The following is a 21375-nucleotide window of genomic DNA, read 5'->3' as shown; positions in this document are numbered from 1 at the left end:
AGGAAGTCCACAAATTAATAACTTACACTTGCTTAAGGGACACCCAGAGGCAAATGCTATTCAGAATTAATAATTAAATATACTTTCACCAGGTCTAACGGCATTGTGAGCTAGAGTAGCGTTCTCGACTCTCATTGGTACCATACGGGGCGCAGAAGCTGGCGTGGGGTACCCAATAGGATTTGAAGGTGAAGAGCCATTCAAATCGCATTGGTCATTCGGGAAAACTAAATGCAAACGCCCGTTAAAACAACGCGTTTTCGTTATAACGTGGTTCTTCAACACTTTTTACACAATGCAGAATGTGTCCGTTGTAACAAGAAACGCGACCATTACAACATGGAACACGCACATTCTAACAAGATACGCACCCATTATAACACGGAATAAGCCCATCATAACGTGGTTTGTGAGTAGTCGACAACAAAATACTTTTTTGAGCTGCACTGTTGAGCGTATGATACAGTACTCGGAATGATAAAAGTAACGTGACAGCATAGCCTCATTATGAGACCTCCTTTGCCAGTAACAAGATATAGTAATAGGTTTTACCCTTTTAACTGGCACAAAAACTGACACCTTTATTCAAGGCATCATGTTTGCAATAACCACAACACAAGCAGTCAAAATGCAAACAAAAGAGACAACTCTGATAATAATATGCACTGTCCTTGAATTTGATTGGTCCACACCCGAGACGGCTTTTCTTAGAGCCTAGTCTCCACTCTTCTGGTCCAACACCAGTGGAGACTAAGCTCTAAGAAAAGACGTCTCGGGTGTGTTGAGCTCTGTCGTCCCGACAGGTCTGTAACTTTCACCTGAAGACGGCCGCTTGCGTTGTGGCCGAAACGTCGTGAGAATTTTATTGTATTATTTTATTATTTTATTCTCATTCTACGTGACATTACCGAAAGAACCAAAGAAGGTGTCAGTTTTTGTGCCAGTTAAAAGGGTAAAACCTATTACTATAGCATAGCCTCAGTTATTGGTCTCATCATCTCACAGTGTATGCATACATTGCATCTCGCCAAACTTTATTGTTACATTATTTATGGAGAGATTCTTTTCGTTCAATGCTTTTTCGCTTAACGCGGAACTTTTCATGAATGTATCTACAGCATTAAATGATGACTTACTGTAATGTGGAGGTAATCTTGTAGCAATGGGATGTTTTGGCCGATACCAGTTCACACTGTGTGTGTATGTATTTTAAGCTTTAGAGACGAAAAACCAGAGTACCTAGAAGGAACCGATGCAGAACAGGGGTAGAAGGTACACACTCCACACACGATGGTGCCCGAGTCAGGAGCCGAACCAAGGCCCCCCTTCTCGCTGTGAAGCATGAGTGTCACCACCGCATTGCACGGCAATGGACTTAACAACGTCGGCCTCGTGATGGCACGTCTCTGAAGTCTTACCTCGACGGTGACACCAGGATCTTTACAGCTACCAGGGTGTTCCTCTTGTGGTCAAGGCACTGGATCACCTGGCCTTGACCTCCTTCCCCAATCATTTTGAGCACCTCATAGCGGTAGTGGAGGTGATCATGTCGGAACTGAACAAAAGGTACAATCATTTAAACTGACTATTGTTAAAATCACAACGTTTAAGAAGTGCGAATGTAATTTTAACAAAAACATTTGCTTGGAATTATGAAGTTATTTTTAACCATAATTTGGAATGCTCAGATGTCTGCTGGCTGAGGCACCCTTAAAAAGAGCTTCTGAGCTCAATGGGCTTTACTCGGGAAATAAACTTCTGATTCAGATGTGTGCGGGTGAGTGCATTGGTGAGTGGGCGAGTGGGTCGGTGAGTGATTGAGTGGGTGAATGAGTGAGTGAGTCAGCAAATGAGTGCGTCTGGGGGTGGGTGAGTAATTGTGTGAGTGGGTGTAATTGTCGAATGCTTTGATACTGTCTGCTGGCGAAGATTCCCTTGAAGAATTGCTTCTTATCTAAAAGGGCTTTACTCGGGATTAAACATTCTGATTTTGAAGCGCGTTGGTGTGTGCCCTGGTTGGTAATTCAGGTGCAATAATAAGAAGCCACAAACCCCGCTACCTCTGGGCCCTGTGACCGCCCCCAAGGCTGTAGTTTTGTGGTGAGCCTCACCAGAATGTAATTACGTTCGTCGTCATCATATCCATGCATGTTGCATCCCTTGGGTTTGTTGTCGAGGGCAAAGTACCACACTTCTTGCATGGCTGCAAGCTCCAGCTTTTCGCGGTCGGTCAAGTGAGGGCCAAAGTGAGCCAGGATTTCTGTAGGCACGAGGAGAATAACAACAACAGGTGTGTGAACCAAAATTTTGAGCAATTTATAGGGTAAATATTTCAGGATTGGGATGTTTTTGCCAATCCCAGCTATGTATGTTGAAATTCTTTTGCACCGCATGTAGCCAATGGTGCTAATCAACAGTGTGGGGGAAGGTTAATAAACTAACCACGCAAATAGGTTCCACACATCTGTTAGAACCTTTTACAGACTGCGAGACAAGAAGGCTCACATGATCGAGTCACTCACCTTTCTGAAGAGATGCCGCGACAACAAGATAATACCGACCACATTTAAACTCACATCTGCTTCTGTCACTTAACCCAACTCTAAACGGATCTTATTCAGAGCTAGCCTTTCTCTAATCTCAGAGAGGATAAGACTACTCCGGCTTGAACTTGATAATTTAGACAAATGTCTCCTACAATCACACTTAACATTAACAGATAAAATGTCCGCATCTGATTGGAACCTTGTAGATAACATGACTGCTTCTTCTGCCACAACAATGTCTTCCAAATGCAAGGTTAACCTTATTGCTAAATTCAATAACTTGTCAAAAAAGAAACCAGATCCACACATAAAAAAGACTGCTATTAATCAGAGTAACAGCACAATCTCCGATAGTCTAAAATCGGTACTAGCTAGAGGGCTGAATTTTGCTGTCACCCTCAAACACATCCCAGTGGATGATATAAAAACCCAGGTAGATGTAGCCCTCAAAGGCTTGGGACACATCCCGACAGACGTGGCAAGATTTAAAATTGCCACCATCTTTAAAAATGCTAAGAATCCTATTAATAACATCAGCAAGGACGAGCGCTCTGAACTCACCAAATTAAAAAATAGAGAGGACAATGCTACTGTCATCATGGATAAAACCACATTCAGCAACATAATCCAGGACCTTCTTAATGATAGCAATTACACCAAAATCAACAAAGATCCGACCAACTGCCTGGCTTTAAAAACAAACAATATCATTACCAATTCGACTTCTCTAATCGAACCATTCAAGCAGTTCTCCCTAAAACCTTCTGCTAATAGACCACCCAGATTATATGGTCTTCCAAAAATCCATAAAGAAGATACTCCACTTCGACCCATCGTTTCCACTATCAACTCACCTCCCTACAAACTGGCCCAATTTCTGTCTGAGACCTTGCTTCCATTCACGGGCAAGACTACCTCAGCAGTATGAAACTCAGCTCACTTTATCTCTCTAATCAAAGGCATTTCATTGTCCCCAGATGATTTGCTCGTCAGCTTTGATGTAGTCTCTCTGTTCACCAAGGTTCCTGTACCTGACACCTTAGCAATAATTGAAGACTTGGTCCAACATGGACTGAATGCTGATGTACCAACTTTGGTTAGGAACTGCCTTACTAACACTTCCTCTTTGTTTTTTTCGGTAAAGTCACATATGGATAAAATAAAATAAATGACGACGTTTCGATCGCAACACAAGCGGTCGTCCTCAGGCGGAAAAAAAATTCATGCAGCAGTAGAAACGCTGAACCAGCACTTACTTCACCAGGAATGGTACTTTCTACAAACAAAATGAAGGTACCCACATGGGTCCCCCCTTATCACCAGTGATAGCGAATGTTTTCATGGAGAAATTTGAAACTGATGTCATCCAGACATGCACCCAACGTCCTTCCTTGTGGAAGAGATACGTAGATCACACTTTCGTCATTTGGCCACATGGCCTGCCAACATTGAATCAATTTCTCAACAACATAAATTCCATACACCCATCCATCAAATTCACCATGGAAGTGGAGAATGATGGTAAGCTACTAATTCCTGGATGTTTTGTTTGAGAACAGACCTATCTAAAACCTAATTCCCACCACCATCCGGTGCAGAAGAATTCCCTCATCAAACCACTACACCATAGGGCCACTGCATTTGCAACCAACACCACCAAGCCAGTGAACTGGAACACGTACACCAGACTCTTAAGATGAATGGGTACTGGGACAGCATTATTCGCAAAGCTGTTTCTCCAACCATGTAGAAACAATCCACTGAGACGCCTATGAAAACCATCACTTTACCATACATAGCAGGTGTTACCAAAAATATTTCCAAAATCTTAAACAAACACAAGATCCAAGTCCGATTCAATACAGTACACAAAATCCGTGATCTAATCCCATCCTGACATGCAATATCCTGGAGTCGACAAACTGAGTTGTACCTGCGGTAGCAGTTACATTGGGAAAACGAATTGACATGTCGAGGACCGTGTTAGCGAACACAAGGCAGATCTGAAACACTGCAGAACCAATACCTCTGTCGTGTCTGACCATTGTTATAACGCTGTGGGCTCGCGTGATATTGTTTTTTTCCGAGACCAAGGTACTCTGCAAACCTTCAGGTAACTATCAAAAGTTTTTTCATGAAGCCATCCAGATATACAAACATAGACATAACTTCAACCGAGAAGATGGATACAAATTGAGCAATCATTCGATGGATGTTATTAACTAGGTAAAGCCTTAACTGGTTGTGGTTGTTTCCATCACACGCGCCAGGTACTAGTAGATTTTTCAGATTTACTTTCCCACCATGTCCCATACTCAGCTTACCACTTCTACCTCCGCCTACGTCCCCCCCCAGCCTCACTTCTTCTCCCCCTAGCGCTCACGCAGCTCCCCTCTCTCTCCCCCCCTTGCTCCTCCCCCCTTTCTTACCGATAACCTCTTGCCACAGCAGCTCTCTCACCTACTTCAGCATTTTATTATTGCTGTGGTTGTTCCACCTGATGAAGATTGATTGTGTTGCGATAGAAACGTCGTGATTTGTTTTATTTTATTTCTACCTAGGTGACATTACCGAAAGAGCGAATGAGTATAGATATTAGTTGTCAAACTTGATGATTTAAATGCGCATAGCTTCAGTGGTTTCCTAATATTGGAAGAGCATTCAAGATGGCCGCAGAAGCAATTCTGAAAGCGTTTGATGTTGTTTCAGTACTGAGGCCAGAGCACAGATAATTATCCCCATGCAACATGGCCACCATGAAGTCCCCCATGTAACATGGCAACCATGATGCAGTCTCTAATGCAACATGATTACCATATTCTTGGTTCTTTCGGTAAAGTCACGTAGAAGGGAAACAATAAAATAATACAATTCTCACGACGTTTCGACTGCAACACAAGCAATCATCATCAGGTGTGAAAACCACAGCAAGAAAATTTCAATTTTTCTTGCTGTGGTTCTTGCTGTGGTTTTCACACCTGATGATGATTACTTGTGTTGCAGTCGAAACGTCGTGAGAATTTTATTGTTTTATATTTTTATAATTTTATTGTTGCCCTTCTACGTGAGTTTACCGAAAGAACCAAGAATATGAATCCCTGCAGCCACGAAAGCTTTAAATCAAAACATGATTACCATTAAGTCCCCCATGTAGCATTGCTATCTTGACATCACCCATACAATCACCATAAAATCTCTCATACACCAAAGGCACTGTGACATCCCCCATGCAACATGGCCATCGTGATGTCCCACTATTTACCGTGGCCACTGTGACGTCCCTCATTACTGTTCTTACCTTTCGGCGATTTGCTACAGATGGAGCCGGTGCCGTCTGAGGACAGCGCACTCCACGTGGTGCAAGACGTGTCGTTACTCCGAGCCTTTCCAGCTCGGCTCATCTACACACACACAAAGACAAAGGTCCACCACATAGGCTTGATTAAGATGTTGGAGCAAGTGCAGAAGGCGAGCACTGAGCCAGCATCTCTGAGATCCTGGGCTCCACATTCAGGAGGGTCCTGCCGAGATGTTGTCGTTTCTCAGCATTGGGATATTTGGCCAATATCAGATGCCATGCTTGGATTCACAATGAAAGACGCGTGGATTTTGAGGTCACACGCAGGGATTGTTCAAATTGTTAAAGAGTGATTGGGGATCGGGCATGACGAGCCATGGCAAGGAGGGACAACAATGGCTGATAGTGAAGAAAAATAACGGAGCGGCAGCCAAGGAAGGAAACACATCGGAGAGGAGAGCCACCAGAGAGATGGTGCGACAAAATCGGCGCTTGGCGGATTATTCCATCACAGCATTTGAGGGGTAGCAAGGTCTCAGGGAGGAAGGCATTCTCATTCATCAGTGGATAGATAATAGTGCTGTAAATGCTCACGCGTAGACAGGCAGGCACACCAACAGGATCTCAGAGACACACTCTGATAGACATACACATACTCAGGCGGACAAGGAGAAGCACATCCAGGTATACAGGTAGGTGACAGGTAGGCACAAGTCGAGGGGAAAACACACGTCCACCCATATTTTACCACACGAGTTGAAGAGCCACACGTACCTCCATGGCAGCAACTTGCAGAGTAGGGTGCTCAGAGCTCACTGCGTTTCTCGCACGGTCCGGGTCTCTGCGTGGAGAGCGGGAGACGCAGGTGAGGGTCACACAAAACCGATGGTGTGCGACAATACTCATGTCTAAACACGCGTCATGTCACAATGCGGACTCTCATCATCAACACGGACTCACATCATCATCACAGACTCACAACCTCACCACTCACCCAAAACACGAAACACAATAAAAACAACAAAGACCGCCATTTGCCACTAAGTAGCGGCAAATGCCAGGCCAGGTGCACTTTGAGACCACGTGAAATGCTGAAGGCTCACTGACAGGTCACAGGTCAGACCCAGGTGCCAAGAGTTGACTGACTGAGATGACTGTACCAACGTGCTACATTTCAGCCGCCCAGGTCAAAGGTCGTTGTTGTGAGCATCGCTCCTTTGTTCGGACACCAGCAACACCGCGACAAACACCACCACTAGCACCACCACTAACACCACTACTAACACCACCACCACTAACAAAGACAGATCCCCCGTATAGCCTGAATATACTGTAGGGGCAATTTCTGCTAGCGAGCACCTATAAAGGTCGGCATGGCACACGAGGGGGTGGGTGGCTAACACCACGCCTGGCCGCCTTTGTCTCCCTAGCGGCGATGTTTACGCATCGTACCAGGTATTCATTTGAGGCTGAGTCTACCTAGGGGAGGCCCAGGACCGGTTCAGATAATCGTTACTGGTGTTGGCCGTGAGCAGAAATCGAACCCGGGTCGCCAGGTTTGTAGCGCAGCACGTTAACCGCTACACTACCACTCCCCTCAACTAACACCACAACTAACACCAGCACTAACACCACTCCTAACACCACCACTAACACTACGAACCCTAAAAACACCACCACCAACATCAACTCCACCACCACCAACACCACCACCAGTAACACCACCACCACTAACACTACCACCAATAATACCACCAATAATACCACCATCACTAACACGACCACCACTAATACCACCAACACCACCATCACTAACACCAGCAACAATACCTCGAACAACCACCACCACTAACACCACCATCACTAACACCAACACCACCATTATTAACACCACAAACACCACCACTAATACCACCATCACTAACACCACCACCACTAATACCACCAACATTAACACCACCACTCCTCCTCCTGCTAATACAGGACACCAAAGACAACGATCCTCATAGAGCCTTAACAGGCAGTAGGGGTAAGTTCCTGTTAGCCAGCAGTACGTATGAAGGCCGGCACGGTACACGAAGGGGTGGGTGGTTAGCACCACGCCCGACCGCCTTTGTCTCCCCAATGGCGATGTTTATGCATCGCACCAGCTACTCATTTGAGACCGGGTCACTGCTACACACAGACTCACACAGACCCACACACACGTACACAGACTCACACAGAGAGACTCACACACAGACTCCCTTAGAGAGACTCACACACAGACTCACATAGAAAGACTCACACCACCACCGCCACCACTCACCCACAGCTCGGTTCCACGCCTAACGGCCAAACTGCCAGGGGAAGCACGTGGCGCGAGACGCGGCGTGGTGTAAAAGCCATTAGCTCCTCCCCCTCACCTAAGCTCCTCCCCCATGCTCCCCCTTTCCCCCCCTGCCCCTCCCCCCTGGCAAACCCCCCCCCAAGCATCCCCCCCCTCTCGCGACCCCCCTTGCCCCCCCTGGCAACCCCCGCCCATGCTCCCCCTCAACCCCCCCCTCACGCCCCCATTGCCCACCCCCCTCCCCCGCTGCTACTTCCGGTCAGGCAGGGGGCGATTGGAGGCGGCGCGCGTTGTGAATTGTGGGTGGCGAGCGGCTGATTTGGTTTCCCGCTCACGGCCACCGTCAGTGGGTCGCGAAATCTTCTGAAGCGGCGGCTCGCTGGGCCTCCTCTACGTCGACTCAGCCTGAAGGTGAGAACCTCGCGCGGTGTGCACACATCAGCAGTGGCGGCGGTGGTGGGGGGAGACAGAGGAGGAGGCGCCTGGCCCACAGCCGTCACGTCCTAGACGCCTGCTGAGTTCACGGCGCTGCTTCAAGCAGAGCCCGGCCCTGCTGCTGCTGCTGATGAGGCGCTGACGGTGGAAACCGGCCCCAGAGTGGCCCTCGTGTTGAGCCATAGCTGATGAGAGGCACTCCCAGACTGCCGTGTGTTTTTATCCCTGGAGGGACGGGTTTGTTGTGGAGGCGAATCGCCTGCTGTTGGAAAAGGCATCCACTAGAGGCCGCTATATAGAGGTATTTGGTCTACTCTTCCACGCTGGTCCGGACGTGTTGGAGCAAAGTGGCCATGCCCACACTTTACCCCACCACACGCAGGGCGTTAGCTCGCTGGACTTGCAATGCAGAGGTGCAGGTTAGATTTCATTCCCACTCACACACCCACCGACACTCACTCAGCCACCTACTCAGCCACTCTCTGGGCATCTATGAAAAAGAGCTTCATAGCTCATCGGATTCCTCCAGCAAAAACATACTGATTCTCACCCACCCACTCAGCCATTCACCCACCCACTCTGGCACTCATCCACTCACCAATTCACTCAGCCACCCACTCGGCCACCCACTCAGCAACCCACTCTCGCACCCACTTCGTCACCGGTCGCCCACTGCCACCGGTCACTCACTCTGCCACCGGTCACTCACTCTGCCACCCACCCACTCTCTCACCAACCCACCGACTCTCTTGCCAACCCATCGACTCTCTCGCCAACCCATCCACTCACCCACAGGGAGACACAAGGAGACAAGGGGACCCACATGGTGTGAGAGTGTATCAGCATCATTGTGGTTGTTGTGGTGGTTATGTTGGTTGTTATGGTTGTGGTGGTTATGGTTATATTTGTGGCAGTAGTGTTTATACTTGTGGTTATGTAGCTCGTGGTTATGGTTATATTTGTGGTTATGGCGATTATGGTCGCAGTGATTGTGATTATATTTGTTGTGGTTATAACCCGCGATGTATTTCGTCGAGGATGGATGCCGCCGCGTGCAGGAGTTGGGCGAGGCGGGAGTGAGCCACCTGAAGCGCCCTCTCCGACGGTGGTGAGCCGCGCGGGCGGCCGGGCAATGAGCAGCTCGGCCGTCGTCGCTTCTCCTCCCCCTTCCGGGGCTGCCAACCCCGGTGGTGTTGAGTCGTCCTCCTCTTCCACTGGAGCCCTGGTACGAGTTTTTCTTCGCGTCTCCATTATAGCGATTCATCTTACTATTTGGCTACTTCTGACGCCAGTTGTAGTGGGTGGAACAGAGAGCGAGACTTCATACCGAAAGAACCAAAGAGTATGAACTTATATGGTTTATTTAACCTATTTTTAGTGGTTTGCTACCATTCCCTTTGCACTCCTATCGTTTTTGTATTGTTTGTTGTGACGTTATGACCCCGTGCCCCCTACTGGCACATCTGTGATCAAAGAGCTTTATAGCTCATTGGATTCCTCCAGCACAGAATCAATACCGATTCTGATGAGACCGGAACGAACACGTTTGAATCGAATCGCGTACTTCGCTTTACTAAAATAGTTGTGGAATCGATTCTTGTGGAATCTGTTCTCGTGGAATCGAATCATCGATATTAATTACAGAGATTCACCATCGATATTAATTACAGACATTAATCAACGACGTCGCTAGGAGTATCGTGGTGCCGCTCTGCAAACCTTCGGGCTACTATCAAAGGTTTGTTCATGAAGCCATCCAGATATATAAACACAGACATAACTTCAACCGAGAAGATGGATACAAATTGAGTAATCATTGGAAGAATGTTATTAACCAGGTAAAACCTTAACTGCTTTATGGTGTTGCCTTAACTTTCCGCATCTCTAATTTCTTAAGCTTCCCACTCCCAGCCCCGCTCTCTTCAGCACTCCCCTCCTCATACCCCCCCCCCCCTCTCTATCTCTCCTCCCTGATCCTCCCCCCTTCTCTTACCTATATAGTCTCTTGTTTACAGCAGCTCTTTTGCCCACGTCGGCAATTGTTTCTTGCTGTGGTTTGTCCCACCTGATGATGGACGCTTGTGTTGCGCCCGAAACGTCGTGATTTAATTTATTGTATATTTTATGCCTATATGACTTTACCGAAAGAACCAAAGAGTATAGCCCAAGAGAGTTTGTGTAGGTGGGAGCGGTGGTGTAGCACAGTCGGGGGCACAGGTGGTGCATCGGCCAGTCATCTCAGTCAAGCAACCAATGGCAACCTGGGTCTGTCTGTCTGTGACCTCCTGCTGCCAGCGGGCGTTCGACGCTTCATGTGGCCTTAACCTGCACATAGCCTGGCACGAGCGCCGTGGTGACATCTCCACCACTTCGTGGCGAATGGCGGTTGTTGTTTATGGTCGTCTCGCGATTAGCACTACGCTGCACTACGAACCCAGCGACCCGAGTTCAATTCCCGCTCATGGCCAACACTGGTGACGATTCCGTTTCTGGGCCTCCCCTTGGTCAACTCAGCCTCAAATGAGTACCTGGTGCGTTGTGTAAACATCGCCACTGGGGAGATTAAGGCGGCCGGATGTGGTGCTGGCCACCTACCCCCCTTCGTGTATCAAAGGTGCTGCTCGTTAACAGCACTTGTACCCGACAGTCCTGTCGAAGGCTACATGGGGGATCTTTGTTTGGTGGTGCAGCTGAGGAGGCGCAACTGCACGGCGAGTACCTCTACCGCAAGGCGCAGGAGGCCAAGAAGATCCTCGTAGAGGAGAAGGCGCGGCTCAAGAGGGCGCTCGATGGTAACGGGCGGCGAGACGGATCTAGAGATGGGCTCGCGACGACAAGACGAACGAGAGACAGCGAGACAGACTAGAGACATTGAGACACGCAAGACAGACTAGAGACGGATCTAGAGACAATGAGACACGCAAGACGGACTAAGATGGGACAAAACGGTCTGACAATACAGGCGAGAAGACAACCGCGCGTGGAAAGCGTTTCCAAATGAATCCATGCGTGCGCATGATTTTTCTTCCTTGTTAATTCTCCCCTGCCCGCCCCCTACCCACTGCCCCCTGTCCCCCTGACGTCGTCACCGAAGAAAACCTGGTGCTGCCTACGGACCTGCGGTGGGAGGCGCTTGAACTCCAGAAGGCCGTGGAATTCGACCAGGGAGGGGAGGGTGATCTCACATCCCTCACCATCACGTCTCCTCGCATCTCTCTCTCTCTTCCTTCCCGCGAGACTCTTGAGGCAGGGGGATAAGCGTCGCGCGTCTCCGCCCGCTAGACACGCCGAGTCGGCGCGCATCCCCGGCTCGCCGTCGGTCCTTCCTGCCAAGCGGTGGCACCGTGTTTTGCCGCGGAGGTTCGCGGTTCGAGAACGGCGGGCCCTCAACCCCCCCCCCCCACCGGTTTAATGGGTTTAATGCAGCAGTTGCGTTGACCGTAAATACTGCACGGCGATTGCTTCCCAAGTGGACTTTGAAAAATCCCGTGGCGTGAACGTGGAAAAAGAGTCGGCCGTGTGTGTGTGTGATGGCTGGCGTAAATTTTTGTGGAATGTCAAATGAAGGCCGTGGTCACCACATAACGTGTGCTTCTGGAGCAGTCTTCCTTCTGGAGCGGTCTTCCTTACAATATTAGGAAGCCACTGGAGCTTTGCACTTTTAAATCATCGTCTAGATTGACAAACTCATTTCTTGAGAACTTCTTTTTGTGGTTAGTTTGTCACACTTCCGATTACCACGGTTGGTTACGTGCTGTAACAAAGAGGTTTAACATGCACTGACCCACTCATTCACTCACTCATCATTTTACTCAATTTACCCACTCACCTGCCATATCACCCACCCACTCTTGCAATTGGGACTCATCCAGGTCTCATTAGTGCTCAGCTCGCTACACAAAATCAACGCGATCACTGCAGAGTGATATTCTAAACCATTCCTGGTCGCTCCTTCCATCCACCCACACACACACCTTCACTCACCTGCACGGGGAAGTATGGCAAATGATAACCTACCCTCTCCGTCCCCCCTGCCCCATCTACCACCTCTTTCTATCCACCCCCCCCCCCGTGTCAGTAGGAGTGAGCAGCCACATGGATGACGAGTACCGCTGAGCCGGCGTGAAGGACCCACACATCATGGCGACGACCTCACGCGACCCCAGCTCCCTCCTCAAGCAGTTCATCAAGGTGCGGGCACGGGGTCACAGGGGCTACAGGGTTTGGGGTCACACGAGGAATGTGGGTCCTCGTGTATTGCATGTGTACAAGCGCGCAAAGACAGAGGTCCCCCATATAGCCTTAACAGGCTTTTGGGACAGGTGCTGTTTGCGAGGGTGTTGGTGGCTAGCACCACAACTGGCCACCTTTATCTCTCTGGTAATGTTTACACACCGCACTAGGTACTCATTTGAGGCTGAATTGATCTAGGGGAGGCCCAGGACCAGTTCAGATAATCGCCACTGGTGTTGGCCATGAACGGAAATCAACCTCGGGTCACTAGGTTTGTGGAGCAGCATGCTAACTGCTAAATTATCGCACACACACACATGTTCTCTATCGGCTTTAGAATCAGTTCCTTGCACCTCACACGAGCCGTGTCGACCAATCATCGGGCTTGTGCAGTGTGAGATAACTCGCATCCGTTGAGTTAACCAGAAGAAATCTGGTTGTTGATGAAAGGTGGAGGCTGTGTGGGGGGGGGGGTGGTCGTAAGTGGTGGAGCGTTGGACACTTTGGTTTGGTGCATGCAGCTTTTGTCAACTTCATTCCTCGCGATTCAGTCCACCTTTTCCCGATGACCGATCCCTTCCATTCATCGAAAATGTATCTACTGTAGCACTACGCACGGTCGGTGGTCACGGAAAGATGTACCATTGGGGGCGCCACTGTGGCGAGATGTTAACTCCCACACCTGGTATACAGGAGGTCACAGGTTCAATCCTGACCCTGATGCCTGCTGTATATTTGGAGTTGCGTGCCTCTTTCCGAGGAGTCGCGTGGATTTCTCTCCAGGTCCTCCGGTTTTTCCCTCCGCATTTAGAATCGACGTCCGTTTAAGAGTATTTGGCTGCTATAAATTTCCACATGACGATAAGCCACTTAGTTGAACTATGATTTGTGTCCAGGTCGCTTCTGGAAAAGAGCTGCATAGCTCAGTGGGCCTTACCTGGTAAAATATAAATAGTAAAGTTTTTCCAATGGTGCATCCCAGTTGTGCCAACACGGGGTTTGGCGACCCCGTATACCGGTACGGCTCGGCTCAGCTTCCGCAATGGAAAAAACAAACAACACAACCCGAGTCGGATACAGTGGGAGGGCGGGGAGGTGGGGGGGCGAACGCAGCGTGGCCGGGACGGACGCCGGTGGGAAGAGCGGACTCGGCGTGTGACCGCTTGCTGTCATGTTACCACACCACCACCACCATCCCACCACCACCGCAGGAGAAGAAGCTGATCCTGCCGAACGCTCAGCCGATGAACCACGGAGGCCACAAGCTGCAGGCGCTGGTGTGGGCGTGCTGCGCCAATGCCGTCAACGACTTCATCGTCCTGCATGAGCACCGCGGTATGCCAGGCACGCGCACGCACCACAGTTGACAAAGCTCCCCCGTGTAGCCTTTAACAGGCTGTCAGGGCAAGTGCTGTTTGTCGAGCGACCTACGAAGGCCGGCAGGGCACACGGCGGGGTGGGTGGTGTGGTCATTACCGCATCTTCCCCTTTTGTCTCCCCACTGTCGATGCTTGGACACACCGGAAGTCGAAGTCAGGTCACCGGATTTGTAGTGTAATGAGATAGCCACTCCGCTCCCGCTCCCCGGTGTGATGCATGGTGTGACGTGTGTGATGCGGTGCAACAGACGGGGGATGGAGGTGTATTTAGCTGTGCGTACGATGTGCGGTGTGTAGTATGATGCTGCAGACGGGGAATTGTGGTGTCTTAACTGTGTATGTGGTGTGATGTGGTATGATGCCGCTGATGGAAGGTCAGTGTGTTTAACTCTCCAGTACAGTCTGTGTGACACCTGTGGTGTGTCTAACTTTCCGGCGTGCTGTTCATGTGACACGTGGTACGATGCCACGGTGTACTTGACACTCTCGAGCGTGGTGATGCGGCACGACATCCGGACGTGGACATGATGTCCGAGGCATTCCAACACCTCGTGATGCACAACTTCACGTCGCGACTCGGAAAGAGGGTGCGTGCGGGCACCGTGCCAGTCTCACCCACATCTTCCTCCCCCATCCCCAAAGCACAAAGATCCCTCGTATAGGCTATAACCCTTTCTCATTTCCATGATGTACATATACGTCGTCGAAACGGAACCGTAAGAAAAACTCAAGTATGTCTTCTGACCTGAAGACATACCGAGGCTCCCATAAGACCATGCGGGAGGGCGTGCGGCACAGTTTTGTTCCATAGAGTGCCGGTCGTGTCACTACGGTTTTCTGCGGTGAGGGCAACGCCTTTTAAAAACAGCAGCGCTACGCCTCTATAAATAAAATTAACACCGAGCCGCTCGCGCGTACCGAGATTCAGCGGTGGACGTGACACCTACCACCCGGCAACTTGCAGATGTCTCGGAATGGGAAAGAGTGAGCAGACTTTTGGGCCAGGTGCTGTGTGTCCGCCTGTATATTCGGAGTTTGCATGTTCTCCTCCTGGTCACTTTGATTTTTCTCCGGGTCCTCCGGGTTTTTCCCTACACATTTAGAAACTTGAATTTCGAGTATTTTGCTGCTATACATTTTTATGTGAAAAAGAGCTACATAGCTCAGTGGTAAAATAAAAATAGTTTCGTTTTACTTTAGTTTTCGAGCAACAGCACAGAGTTTTTATTTAACGCCATCTCTGAAGCTGAAGGCGCGTAATGTTGTTCATTTGTTAATGCATCCGCAGTTTTAAAAAGGGTGGCCGCTGGCCTCTAACTGGCAAACGTCTGCGAGGACGCGTAATGAGAGTCCAGCGCCGTCCGTGTAACTTGCCGCGACCCCTCCCGTGACGTCTCTGCCCCCCCCCCCTCCTAACAGGCACAACGTCTACAAGCGCGACGGCAAGGACATCGAGTTGAAGGAGGTGGGACCGTGATTCGAGATGGAGCGTAAGTCTGCCTGACACATTGTTACTCGTCTCCACTTTACACCCCTGCAGAGGCGGTGGAAATTCCACATTCCTTGTGGACTTCCCTACGAAGTGGTTGTAAATTTTATCGACCCCTGAGAGGATGATGGGCTGAATGTAAGAGTCTAGCCTCGGGCTAGGTGGCCCGCGGGTGACTTGTAGAGCGGATCGGAACTTGAGTCGGTGGGGTCGCTGCTCTGGTCGCATTCGCTGTACCGTGACCCGACTCGCATTCCCCCACCCCGGATGCGATGTGTAAATTCAAAGATGATCGGACGTAATGCTGGCCACCCACACCCACCCCTTGGTGTGCCGTGCTGGCTTTCCTACATGCTAACACACGAACAGCGCTTTTCCCACGCCGTCTGTTAAAGGCTGCATGGGGGGATCTTTGCTTTTGTGTGTCGCGCAGTCTACGAGATTAAACTGGGCACGCTGGACAACGCGGCCACCGCCGAGGTGGAGTGGCCTTGGCGACCGTACATGAACACGGCGAAGAAGAGGAAGTTCCTGAGCGTGGAGTGAGGGAGGGGGGCGACTTCCCCCCCCCCCCATGGGCCTGGGGGGAGGGGCATTGGGGGGAGGGTTTGTCCCTGGAAAGCCGGAGTTGGAGTCGAACCTCGCGGCGCTCTCCGCCGAGGCTCGAGACGTTGAGGAGAGGTCGCCGCGTGGATAGGGCAGTGCGTGAATCGCTGTTCCAACCCTCGTCACACACGCGCATTATACGCGTCACACACACATTGCGGATGTACATTTATCAAACACAAACATGCACATCGTCGCATGCGTCGCACACAGAAGCACACAATTGCACAAAAAGACAAAGGTACTCCGTATCGCCGTTAACAGATTGCTGGAGCAAGTGCTGTTAACGGGTAGCACCTATGATGGCCGGCATGGCACAGAAGTGGTTGTGTGGCCAGCCCCACGTCTGGCTGCCTTTGTCCTCCCCAGTTTTGCGATGTTATACACACCACACCACGTACTCAGATGGCTGAGTTCGTAGTGCGCTAACTGCTGCACCACCGCTCCCCAAACGGTGTACATACACGCGTACACAAAACGAAACATTAACATTTATTTAAGTAACAAAAAAGAAAATACCAAGTCAGGCAGATGGAGAAAGTGGCGTGTCGCCATGCACAGCACCGCTCTCGTAGCTACTCACCTAGGGTGGGAGCTCTTGGCTTCAATGCCACCTGGGATGTTTAGATGTGAAAACCTGCCATAAATAATATTTTGGGAAGTCACAAGCGCCTTAAGTTGCATCTCATCTCGACCATTTTAATGGGCACCCCCCCCCCCCCCCCGTAGCTGTCCCCCTGTGGCACAAAATAAACTAACCTATTTTATTTTACCAGGTAAGGCCCACTCAGCTGTATAGCTCTCTTTCAGGAACGACCGGGCCACAAATGAAAGCGCTATAAAGTGGCTTGTCACGCAGAAATATATAGCAGCCAAATACTTTTAAACGCATGTTTCTAAATGTGGAGGGAAAAACCGAAGAACCCAGAGAAAAATCCACGCGGTCACGGGGAGAACATGCAAACTCCAGATATACAGGCGTCGGGATTTAACCCACGACCTCTATACCAGGCGAGGCCCCAAGGCGAATCAGCACTTGGCCTGCTAGCGGGTATTATTAGTCTGTCAGTACGGGGTAATGATTCCGGATTTCAGTCTCAATTGAAACTGAAATCTGGAACACTTTTGTCATATTTTGCTCGTATAAGTGTGTTCATAAAATACAAGTTTGGTCATTGAGAGAGTTATAAATGTCCTATACGCATTTCATGTTTATTGTGTTTATTGTATTTAATGTATGAAGAAAATACAAGTTTGTATATGCTACAGTATGTTTCACACGTTATTCAGTGACACTGCATATGACGGGCAATGTTTGGGGCAATCGGCCTTCAACATGGAAAATACATCGAGGCCACATGACCCGTGGCCACCGCCACTTCAACCGTGGCCCCATTGGCACGTTGATGTGTGGCTCTGCCTTCACCTGTGGTGAGAATGAGACCAGAAAATTTACAGGAGGCCGACTCCATATGAGTCCGTCACGCTCTGGATCTCGCTAATGGGACGTCGGATGAAAATAAAACATGGAAGCGACAAGTTTCTTCTCTGGCGAGGACATTCCCACAAGATTGGCGCCTTTCCCAATTAATGGAATTTAATGCCCCAACATCACCCTGATCCAAACCAGCGGGAGCTGAAATCTTCCAGAAGGTTCAGGATTTATTGGTACAATCGTTCGGATGTTGGTGTCCGCATGGACTTGCATTTAAAACCCCCGGTCCGCTTGACGTCTTTTAAACAATACCTGTGGTCGGGTCCGCTCCCCCACCTTTCTATCCCCTGCTTTTTTTTTATAACCGGTGTAGTATATGTTGACGGTGTGTGCGTGTATCACAACGCGATGTAACCGGGCCCTCGAATTGCCTCAAGAAATGAATAAATAAACACCTGTCGCTTTGCTGTTGTGATGTCACCACGAGGCGCCGAATGACGGTGGGACGGCGTCGTCGCACTCGTCGAGCGGACAAGGGCTCCGTGAAATGACGGTGCGGATTGCGCCAAGCGTATAGAGGTCGCCGATTGCGCGCCCCTGTGGCTCGACCACTCGTGGGTCCACCTCAAAGTTCCTGTGCCCATTTGAACCTCATTGCCTGCGATGATGCTGCTGCTGCCATGGAAGAACACACGTGGCGCCCTCTTGTCTCTCCATGTTGTCTTTCATGTCCCATCGCAGTTTTCAGGTCACTTGATGTTTACAGCCTCCGGTAAGGAGGCAGTGAGGTTCAGCCGCTCGATTTTTCTTCCTTTAGTGCACAGTACCGTACACGGATACGGGCACAGTACGACACCGTAGCTTTATTGATTGTTCAACGAAAAAGACCATCCCTCGCCCAATCTAGTTACCTATACGGTGTAATATATCGCGAGACATTTGTTAACGTAAAAAAAAATGGAACTGTAATGCTGAAAATTATACTCCATGAAACTCGGGGTTTTATGGAGTATCTGAGGGCTTCTCAACGCTTCATGCCTCGCCCCCACTGATGCCCTCTTCTCCCCACTCCTACTACTGACGATTGTATGTAGGGTGTGTAGGCATTTACTTCCGACTGTTGTATGTAGGGTGGTGGGTTGCTGGTGGTGGTGGGAGTAAATGAGATTTAAAACTGGGTGCTCAACTTGAACTCACCACCACTCACATCATGTATGCACTCATCCGCCATCTTGCTCACTGACCCTGTTTCCGTGTTGATGGTGTGAGTCTGTATTGATGCTGTGAGTCTGTTTATCGTGTGAGTCTGTTGATGCTGTGAGTCTGTGTTGATCGTGGGAGTCTGTGTTGATCATGTGAGTCTGTGTTGATGCTGTGAGTCCGTGTTGATGGCTCGGTGGCACGGTACAGAAGGGCAGTACAACTGTAGAGTAATGGTTGTTGTCCAGCAGCGGCAACTGCGGTGGACGGGGAGTACACATGCCAGTGAGCCTCACGCGGGTTTGTCAGCAGGGCGGAGGCACTGGGGCAAGGATCACAGAGACCCTGTCTGGAAGACCCTGGAACCCGCTCGTGGGTTGGAGAAGGGAGGCGCGGCCAGGGCGGAGCCAGGCCGCGCCGAGTCGGATAAAAGCAGCAGAGAGCGAGAGCTCGTGGTTGCAGGTTCTGGGAAGTGGAGTCGTCTCGTCGGCACTGTCGTCTTTGCCGACTTGGTCGCTGCCGTCTTCACTAGATAATTGGGCGGCCGGATAGTTGTTGGCTGTCTCGGTCGATGCCGTCAGTGTAACATGGTGAGGGTTGTGTCTAAGCTATGCTATTTGACTTGGGAGAAGCGAGGGCGAGTCTGTGAACCTGATGGTGTTAAATAAGGAAGGTGCGGAAGGTACGGGAGAGGATGAGGAAGATCGTGGGATGGATGGGGGAGGATGAGAAGATAGTGGGAGGGACGGGGGAGGAAGAAAGTGGGAGGGATGGGAGAGAAAGAAGGAGATAGCGGGGGGGACGGGAGAGGAAGAGGGAGATAGTGGGAGGGAAGGGGGCGGAAGAGGGAGATAGTGGCAGGAAAGGGGAATGAAGAGGGAGATAGTTGGAGCGACTGGGGAAGTAGAGGGAGATAGTGGGAGTTATTTGGGAGGATTAGGCAGATCGGTTAGAGTAAGAAGGTGATAGTGGGAAGGAAGGGGAAGGAAGAGGGAGAGAGTGCGAGGGATTGGAGATGCAGAGGGAGATAGTGGGAAGGATGGGGGAAGAAAAGGGAGATAGTGCGAGGGACGGGAGAAGAGGGAGATAGTAGAGCCAAGTGGGAGGAAGATAGTGGAAAGTACTGGGGAGGAAGTGGGAGATGGTGGGAGGGACGAGGGAGGAAGAGGGAGATGGTGGGACGGATTGGAGAGGTAGATAGTGGGAGGGACGCGGGAAGAAGAGGGAGATAATAGCAGGGACGAGAGAGGAAGAGTGAGATAGCCACTGATGTTCGCCGTGGCCAGAAATTTAAACTCGGTTCACAAAGGTCATGGTGTAGTGGGTGTTGAGGTGGCATATCCTGGCTGGCCAGGAGAAGGCAGTACAGCAAGTGGGATAAGCACCATCTCTGTCTGCATGGGATAGAGGGTTGCCCCCTTGCACGAGTGGGTTTTCTCTGGGTACTCCTGTATCCCCTCACGTTTATGAACGCTCAGTAATTGCCCAATTGAATTATTGCTATGCACCGCGACGTTCGTTTTGCTATGTCATGTGATCAGAATTGGGCGCCACGGTGGCGAGATGTTAACTATTTTGTAGGGTATACAGGAGGTCGTGTATTAAATCCTTACCCTGACACCTTTGTATTTGGAGTTTGTATGTTATCTCCCCTTGGTCGCGTGTATTTTTCTCCGGATCCTCCGCGTTTTCCCTCCACATTTATTAACACATGTTTAGAGTATTTGGCTACTAATGTCCACGTAATAAGCCAATTTGTTGAGCTGTAATTGTGTGGCTGCTTCTGAAAGAGAGCTGTATAGCTCAGTGCGCCTTGCCTGGTTAAAGTAAAAAAAAATAGTCAAATAGTTTGCAATTGTTTATATCTGGGATAAATGCACCCGTAGCTTTAATGATGTGGGGATCTGCGCCTGGCATTTTCAGGTGGGATCCGGAGCAATGAATGAGCCCTGACAAGGCAATGGCCCACTCGTTGATTTGCTCCATGAGGAACTTTTAGGGGGCTCGGGACCGTGGCGCCAAGAAGACCAGCTATTGGACCATGGAGGCACCGAAGGGGGCGGTTTCCCCCCCAAACGTAACGCTCGCTATCTGGTCGATAAAAACGTATCAATAGGGTCACAGAGCTTGGGAAATCGTTGGTGCCAGCTTACCAAGTGGCTTCCTTCCTGATTGTCTGTGGTTCCTCGCACCTCTGAGGCCTGCTTGATCACGTTATAAGTATAAATATTGTTATCAAGTTCTAAGTGTAAATAATAATTGTTATTACTCGCCTGTTCTAAACATACGCCTGTTGTTATCATTCGCCTGTTATCATTCGCCTGTTTTCATTTTGCCTGTTATCATTCGCCTGTTTTAATTGGCCTGTTATAATTTGCCTGTTTTCTTTCGCCTGTTGCTACCAAGTAATAAGTATAGTTATTGT

General features: G+C 49.8%; 2 long non-coding RNA genes across 3 annotated transcripts; one reads left to right on the top strand and one right to left on the bottom strand.

Annotated features, from left to right (window-relative positions):
- Window positions 1–1590: 1590 nt before the first annotated feature.
- On the bottom strand, window positions 1591–6686 carry LOC142922539 (uncharacterized). Its single transcript, XR_012940144.1, has 3 exons — window positions 6619–6686; window positions 5845–5947; window positions 1591–2260 (listed from the first exon to the last, which is right to left on the bottom strand). It is a non-coding gene; the product is annotated as an uncharacterized LOC142922539 (long non-coding RNA).
- Window positions 6687–11113: 4427 nt separating this feature from the next.
- LOC142922489 (uncharacterized) lies at window positions 11114–18215 on the top strand. Of its 2 annotated transcripts, XR_012940087.1 has the most exons (6): window positions 11114–11400; window positions 11703–11783; window positions 12690–12799; window positions 14053–14176; window positions 15640–15710; window positions 16143–18215. It is a non-coding gene; the product is annotated as an uncharacterized LOC142922489 (long non-coding RNA). The 2 variants fall into 2 exon arrangements; XR_012940086.1 differs by having other exon boundaries at window positions 11703–12799.
- Window positions 18216–21375: the final 3160 nt, after the last annotated feature.

This window comes from Petromyzon marinus, unplaced genomic scaffold (assembly GCF_048934315.1).
Source record: "Petromyzon marinus isolate PM22_M1 ecotype Great Lakes invasive population unplaced genomic scaffold, UKy_Petmar_22M1.pri1.0 PM_Scaffold_1, whole genome shotgun sequence".
NCBI classification, from domain to species: Eukaryota; Metazoa; Chordata; class Hyperoartia; order Petromyzontiformes; family Petromyzontidae; genus Petromyzon; species Petromyzon marinus.
Note: the sequence above shows the minus strand (reverse complement) of the source record. Positions and strands in the feature narration are given on the sequence as shown.